The 7,651-nt window shown below is 37.1% G+C and overlaps 1 long non-coding RNA gene across 3 annotated transcripts; it reads right to left on the reverse strand.

Annotated features, from left to right (window-relative positions):
* Nucleotides 1–1,861: 1,861 nt before the first annotated feature.
* On the reverse strand, nt 1,862–3,661 carry LOC106313841. 3 transcript variants are annotated; one of them, XR_001264500.1, is made up of 6 exons: nt 3,184–3,659; nt 2,941–3,100; nt 2,743–2,830; nt 2,459–2,598; nt 2,217–2,265; nt 1,862–2,082 (listed from the first exon to the last, which is right to left on the reverse strand). It is a non-coding gene; the product is annotated as an uncharacterized LOC106313841 (long non-coding RNA). The 3 variants fall into 3 exon arrangements; XR_001264499.1 differs by having other exon boundaries at nt 2,374–2,598; nt 2,941–3,661; XR_001264498.1 differs by having other exon boundaries at nt 2,941–3,654.
* Between the last annotated feature and the right edge of the window lie 3,990 nt (nt 3,662–7,651).

The raw sequence follows: 7,651 nt of genomic DNA on the forward strand, positions 1-7,651 counted from the left end.
GACTTATAGTCCATGAATCTGAGATTCTTCCACTCATATCTAGCCTTTGGAAGTAGCACTGTTTTCTGGTGATCATATCTACGCTGTAAAGCGGTCCAAAGGTCTAGTGGATTTTCCATTGTCAGGTACTGATCCTTTAAACCTTCAATGAGGTGATAGCGTATAATACTAATCGCCATGTATCATTTTATCATTCTCATTGTTTCCCTCGATGATAGTATCACTGAGTCCCTTTGACCTCAGGTTGATCTTTGTATCTAGCGCCCACTGTAAATAGTTATCTCCAGAGAGATTAAGGGCTGCATAGTCTAAATTTGAGATTTTCGACATCTGGATCACATTGTCATTTAAAATTCAGATTCAAAATGTGATCATTCGACCTTTAGACATTAAAAAAAAATCGGCTACAAGCATGCCTTATTCGGCCATGTTATTAAACAATAGGATCGGCTATGTAAATCTATTTGACCATGGTGCGAACAATCCTAATTATGATTCTATATGTGACAGAGAGATTTAAAGCCACACGGCCATATGCTTTATCAGATTCAATCAGATTCGAATTCGTATGTTCTATATGCTGGTTGATTTTAAACAATACGAATGCAATTCAATTCAGATTTAGATGTAATGCAAACAATCTTAGCAATTTGATTTCTATTGGATTCAAATTATAAATTTAGGGTTTCAATTTAAATAATACAGGCTGCCGGTTTAATCAATATGATTTCAAGGCCTTTAGAGTTTAAATTCGATTAAGATTATTCAATCAATCTATCAATCCTAAAACCTCAGATCATCAAACACTCAATCAAGAACAATTAAAATCGGATTCATTCTTTTAGGTTTAGGGTTTTGATTCCAGAATTAGGGTTTCTTAAATTCAGATCAGAAACAATCAATAACATCAATCAATATGTTCTAAGGAATCGATTTCTATATCTAGTTATGAGATTGTCGATTTTAGATTTATATGTTTTAGGGTTTTGATCAAGAACATGGGATTCCATAATAATGGATTTGGGGGTTTTAGGTTTGATCATTATGTTCTCAGATTTAGTATGTACCTTTGTTTTGTAGGTCTGAACCGGACCACCAAAGATCAGAGACGAGCTGAGACGGACGGACGCGGGACGGCTCCTATCGGGTCGCGGTGCCGAGGACGATCGCTAGCTGTTGCTTGTCGCGGATGGGGTTGCGTCTAGACGGGATCGTGATCTAAGCTGGACGCAAGCTGAGCTGAGGATGAGGACGTTGGACACGAACAGGGAACGTCTGAAGCTGAGCTTGATCGGAGTTGAGACGAGACAGAGGTCGTCTAGGATCATCGCCGCTGGCTTAGGGTTTTAGGATTTATAGGTTTCGATTTTTGTCTTAGGGTTTTGGAGTCTATCGTGCTGATAACGTGTTGTAAAAGAATGGGGAATTCTTCTGTGTTTTATTAATGAATCATAAGGTTCCTTTATATAAGAATTACAAAATATAAGAAAAAGGAAAGAGTACAAAACTCAATCCAACAGGAAATATGAATACTACGAAAACATAGAAAAGGAAAACATCCATATCCTAAGTCGGCTAGGACTTGGCCGACCCTCTCTCCTCCATTAGCCGCGGCTGTACCTTGTCTTGGTATTGGTTATGGGGCATTCACTTAATGATTTATAACAATTTTTTATTATTTGATTTCAAATCTTAAATTTAATCTAAAAGTAATATAAATGATAATTTTTAAACATGACCTTCATAATATATATTCCAATAAGAATAATAAATATAACTTACTCTAATAAAACACAATTAAATTATAAAATTGCATATACTTTTCCATTAAAATTTTAAAACATACAAAAGTCAATACAAATTCAATATATAGTTACGTTTTGTTATTTGAATTGTAAGTAGTTTGTTGACAGGTCATTGCCACAATAATATTGCATATAAAAAGAACAAGTTTTACATAAGATCATCCAAACACTAAACTAACATCATAGACAATCGAGAAAAATGAGAAAATGGTTGCTTGGTCCCTTCAAGAGTTGTGGCTCTTCTTGGTATCCACAATCTTTTCCTCAGGCATCGTTGCTGAGAAAAGGTACAGAAACAGACAGTTCAAGACATTCTTCTCGATTAGTGATCAAAGTTCCACTTAAGAAATTTTCAATCTAAGTAGCCAAAACTGGGTACACAAGCTTCACGAAAACAGAAAATCAACGAACCTGATGTTCAAGCATAAACCATCCTTCACAAGCTTCCTGATGTTCTGGCCTGTAGTTTTTTTTCAAAAACAAAGCAACATCCTTTTTTAGAAAATGAGAGATTAATATCTATTCAATAAGCAAGACAGTAATAAAAAAAATCTTCAGATTAACAGACCTTCCATTCACTAATCTAATGATTCGTAAACACTATCTCCACCAAATCACAGCTCTACAAAGTTAAGAACAAGTACGAGCTTTACATTTGCAGATCGGGAAAGGACAAAAACATAGTCCTCGTCCTCAGATCAGAGGATTTACTGCCGCCGCCTTCGACGCTGCTCTGCCTTGTCACTGCCGCCTTCAAGCTCACGACAACAAACTCTGCTCACGACCCACCTTCCTGTACCAAAATCAAAACAAAATCACCACATACGCCACAAACCAAAACTGCAAGTTTAAGAACTTAGCTTCTATACATGAAACCTTCATTTAGTTCCATGAAAATCTGCAAGTTTAGTTAGTAAGTTCTCTGTGAATGGCTAACCTTTGAACGTTTTGCTAAGGACGAGAGTATTCCGTCTTTCTCTGCTATGTAGCAGGACTCATCACCACTCGCATAACTCATCACCAGGCTGATCATATTTCACAAAATTTGTTAAAACTCAATTATCATTATGAAAGCTCCAACCACCCAAGTGCTAGAAACTAAACCAGCTGATAAAGTGATATACATGTTTTATACCTTGGGTGGGTTCATGACGAGACTGGCCAGAATCTGACCAGAGATGTTGGAGCAAAGTGATGATATCCAGAACTCAATGAAACTCTCCTCTGCACATGCCAAGTTCGTGTAAAAATATTTGATATCTATCACAAAGCTTCACAGAAGCCACTTTGTATATCTGTTCAAAGTTTGAAGCTTTATGAAATTCATTAACTTTAGTTGAGATCTAAGTATTCGTCAGTAACAACCATCCTCTTCAACCTTATTTCTTCAAACTAAGTGTAAGACTCAGACATCGGCGACCTCTAGAAGAAAAAGAAGAAGCGAGAGAAGGCAAAGGTGATGGTGGTGAAGAGCGACGGAGGAAGGCGGAAGAGCCAATTTGCCGTAATGGAATGAGAGAGGCGGATAGGTTGGTTTCCGGTATGGCGATTCAGAATCGAGTGAACGGCGGTAGAGATACGATTCGGAGGAAGCATCCCGGAGGCAGCCACACACCTCTATCTATAATCTCCGCCATCTTTCCAGCTCCGATGAGCCCTACCTTGAAGCTCTCAGCGGAAACTGGAATTGTCTCCATCACAAAACGATGGATTGTTTAGGTTCTATTGATAAATCTCACTAGATCCAGTGGATTAAGTTTGAAGAAGATGGAGAAGAAGATGGATATATTTTTTTTTTGTTTAAACGAAGATAAGATAGATTGAAGTGAATAAAAAAAAATCTTTGTTAGAGAAGAGAGGGAATAATGAGTTATTTTTCTGAGGGTCTGACTGGTGACCATTCTAGAAACAAGAGGAACGAATAGAAAAGGAACGTAGAGGAACAAAATTGCAGGAATGAAAATGAATGGTTGTTCCATCCCATATTTAACAAGGAATTTATTTGTTCTTTATTTCTCTACAAAAAAAGGAATGGTAGGGAATGAAAAGGAAAAATTATTCCTTATGAATGGTGATTTTTTTAAGGAATGTTAGGGAATGCATTTGTTCCTCGTCGTTCCTTGGTCACCATTCATACCCTGAGTGTTGGCGGGCAAAAATAATTTTTTCGCACAAAAATGTTACCGTGAGCGAATTTTGTTTCCGTGTTTAATAAAATTTTGTTCTGGCGTTAATTTAATGCTACGATAGAGTTGATGTCTAAATCTACTTGATGAATTTGTGCTACCGCGAACTGCTACCAATACTCATATTTCTTGTAGTGTTCTATTGTTACCATTAGAATATTCTATTGTTACGATGTGATTTTTGTAAATATTGTATTCTCCACACTTTGTGGAACTGTATAGCTTATTTAAAGCTTGTAATCGTAATGTAAACATTGAGAGAAATCAGTTTACTTTCAGTCCCACCATACATATTTGTAGATCTGTTGGTGGTAATGTTCTATAAAAATCGCAGCAATTCTTAGATAGTGAAATTTCAGTGCTGTCGGATGTTAGTCAATGCATGTAGATTTTTGATACCTTATCTTCATAGTTTATTATCTAGAAAATAACTGTCGTCGTTGTAGTGTTAGATACCATATGCAATGGTAGTTACAATTTTGCAAACAGTTCATGATCGCATCTCCTTTGATGATTGTTCTTACAAAAATTTCTAAAGAAGGATGTATATGCAATCCAGCTCAAGAAAGAAATTACAACTTTTTATTAAAATTTGGCAGTGGGTGTCTTATCGAAAGGAGTTTTATCTTTTGAACAAACAAGAGTTAACGACTACATTTTGAAAAAATGCCTTCTAGGGGTTTTAGTATCAAAGGCACAAATCAGGATGTCTTGTAGTACTTTATGCTACTGTGTGATTTTAATTTTGGAACATTTTTCCAGATCAAGATCAAATGAAAATCATCTTGAGATAGATATAGGATGAACGTTCTCATCGGCGTGGGTTGGATTGAAAGTTATGGTTGGATTGAAAGTTATGTGTACTAGAAAGGTCAGCGTCAAAAGAGTTCACAAGAGAGTGCAGATGCATCATCGGAACTAAATCTGGAATTTGACATTAATGATATGTACAATGATGATTGGTGATATATCATGGTTATGTATCATGGTTTGTACCTGTTTTCAACCATGATATAAATCCTTTTCTAGAGTCTTTTACATGCGTATGGAATTGTTTTAGAGTCTTTTCAGGTTTAGGTGCTTATTGGATGTATTTGGAGGTTTTGAATCATTTTGGAGTTTTGAGGAAAGCTCTCCCAAAAATTTTAAGTCGGAGTCTATCCATGCAAGAAGTGTCAATTGATACCCATTAAAAATGTTGATCGACACCCCTTCTATCCGCGAGTTTAATGATGATTTAAGGAAATTACAATTTTGCCCAGGGATCCAGAAATTGCATAACAAGTCTCTGGTCGAGTATTAGACTATATGATTATGTCTGAGCAATTCTATTGTTAGATTTAAGGTTCTTCAAGGGTCACATAATGGTTTTCTTAATGGATAACTTTGTCAGGGAAAACAATTGGCTCTTCATCTAGTTGATCTTAATGCTAAGTTTAGGATTGATCACCTTAAACATAGATTTTAGGATAATTGTCATAAGCGATAACATGGTCAATTACCTGAATTAAACTTAAATGAGCTGAATAACTAGACGCAACGAGAGTTGGTCTAGATGTTTAGTGAACATATCCAACCTTTATGTTAAAGCTTGTTTAAAATTAGTATCGATCGACACTGAGACAAAAATATCCTTAATAACAAGGAGGCAAATAGCTAACTAGCCGAAGTTGCTCATGCCTCACCACCTCGACACGAGAAGGTAATTAATGTGATATAAGGCAGCTCAGACGTAAGCGGCATCACCATGCGGCTGCTAAAGAGAGCACTCAGAATACCGTAAATGGCCAAGAAACAGAGAATCGAAAGCGCCTGATCCTGGAAACCGACGAAATAAGTTTCACAACCAAGGTGCAGGAGAAGATCCTGCCTCCGCATCATGACACCTGGTTATTTCTCTCTCGATGGTGAATTGTTTGGTGAAGAGGATACCGGTGTACAATGGGAGCTACACTAATATTATTTTACTGGCTGCCTAAAACGATATATGACTATAAGAAATTCCCTGATTTGAAAAGTCACTCCACTAATAGGATTCAGTGGCGACGTCAAGCAAACGGCATGAGAGGTCATGCTTCCTGTTTACACAGAAGGAGTAAACATGTAAATAAAATTTGTGGTAATCGATTGCAACTTGTCCTACAACATGATACTGGAATGTCTTTGGATCCATGATATGGGAGCAGTCGTATTCACTCTCCAATAAACAGTCAAATTTTCCACTCACTGGGCATCAAGGAGATCAAAAGGGGACCAATAAAACTCCCGTTCCTACTATCAAACAACCCTCAAGGGTAAGACCAAAGTCTTATAGCAATCACAGCATAAACCCCTGATCCCACATACAGAGAAGCCGAGAGGTTGAAGAACTCGATGAGGGGCCAATGGTAAAAGTTGTTTCCAGAAAAAATCTCAAAATAGGCTCCAAGCTTCCAACAAGTCTAAGCCAGAGATTAAAAGACTTTCTCCTGTCTAACTTATATTGCTTAACCTGGTCCCATGTAGCCATGCAGAAATAAACCCGAAAATCATCATGCATGAAATACAGGTCGATTGATATACCATGAATTTTACCACATTAAGACAATGGTATATGTCCTTTATTGAGTTTAATATATGTGTTTGGAGTTTGTTTTAGAGTATTTTAAGGTTCATGTGCATTTTGGAGAACTTTGGTGATTTTGGAGTTATTTGAGGTGCAGAACTGCATAGACGCGTCAGAAGTATAGCTATGGATGGAGACCTTCCCACGGTGCGATTGAGCCCATATTTTGATAAGAGATAGATCTTTGAGTTAGTTTTCCGATGCCACCGAGATCCATCTGACGGTTAGATTTAAAGGAATGCTTGTTCTACCGAATAGTGGTACGTCTGACTCGCGAGAGGAAGTTGTCAAAGATATGAAGGAGTGTCGATCGACAATAAGACCTTGGTGTCGCTCGACACAGATTCCAGAAGACAGGCCGAGTATATTTCAAGACCGACTTAGGCCCCTAAGTCACAACAAATTAAAAAATAATTCCCTTGGCCGACTCTAAACCATATTTATGTGGTTTCTAAGACATTGTTGACGGGTACACTTTGTTTTATTCTTAGTTTTAGGGTTGGAGAGTGATATCACTCAAATTACCCTAAAGAGTGAATTTACTCTCTCAAATAAGAGGTTCAATTAGAGTACTTAGTGATCGAATCCACAAGAAGCTAGTGAACCTAATAAATCTAATGGGATTTGTTAAGTAGGATGGTTTAATGATTAAAATGTAAATTTGCAGTTTTGTTGAGCAAGTAATTGCTCGATTGATTGGTTGAGGTTTTGGTGCTTAAAACAAATTAGCTAGACTTAGGGTTTTTATTCAGGAAACTTGGAATTATAATCCTACAGATGCCTAATGAGTTGCATGCAAGATAATGTAGAGCTCAACTACTAAATAACAAGTCAATCAGCTCTCGTGTTTCTGGACTTGTCTATTAACTAGATCTAATGACCCAAACAAGAGTGTTCAATCAACAGAAAGTGTCGATCGATTATCCTATAGGGATATCGATCGATACACCTTTCACTCTGTCGATTGATTATCCAATTTGGCTATCGATCGACGCGCTTCTAGTTAAGCTTTATGCGCGGGTTGAATGATGCTCACTAAGCTCACTAGATCAGCT

Source organism: Brassica oleracea, chromosome C9, assembly GCF_000695525.1.
Source record: "Brassica oleracea var. oleracea cultivar TO1000 chromosome C9, BOL, whole genome shotgun sequence".
NCBI lineage: Eukaryota > Viridiplantae > Streptophyta > Magnoliopsida > Brassicales > Brassicaceae > Brassica > Brassica oleracea.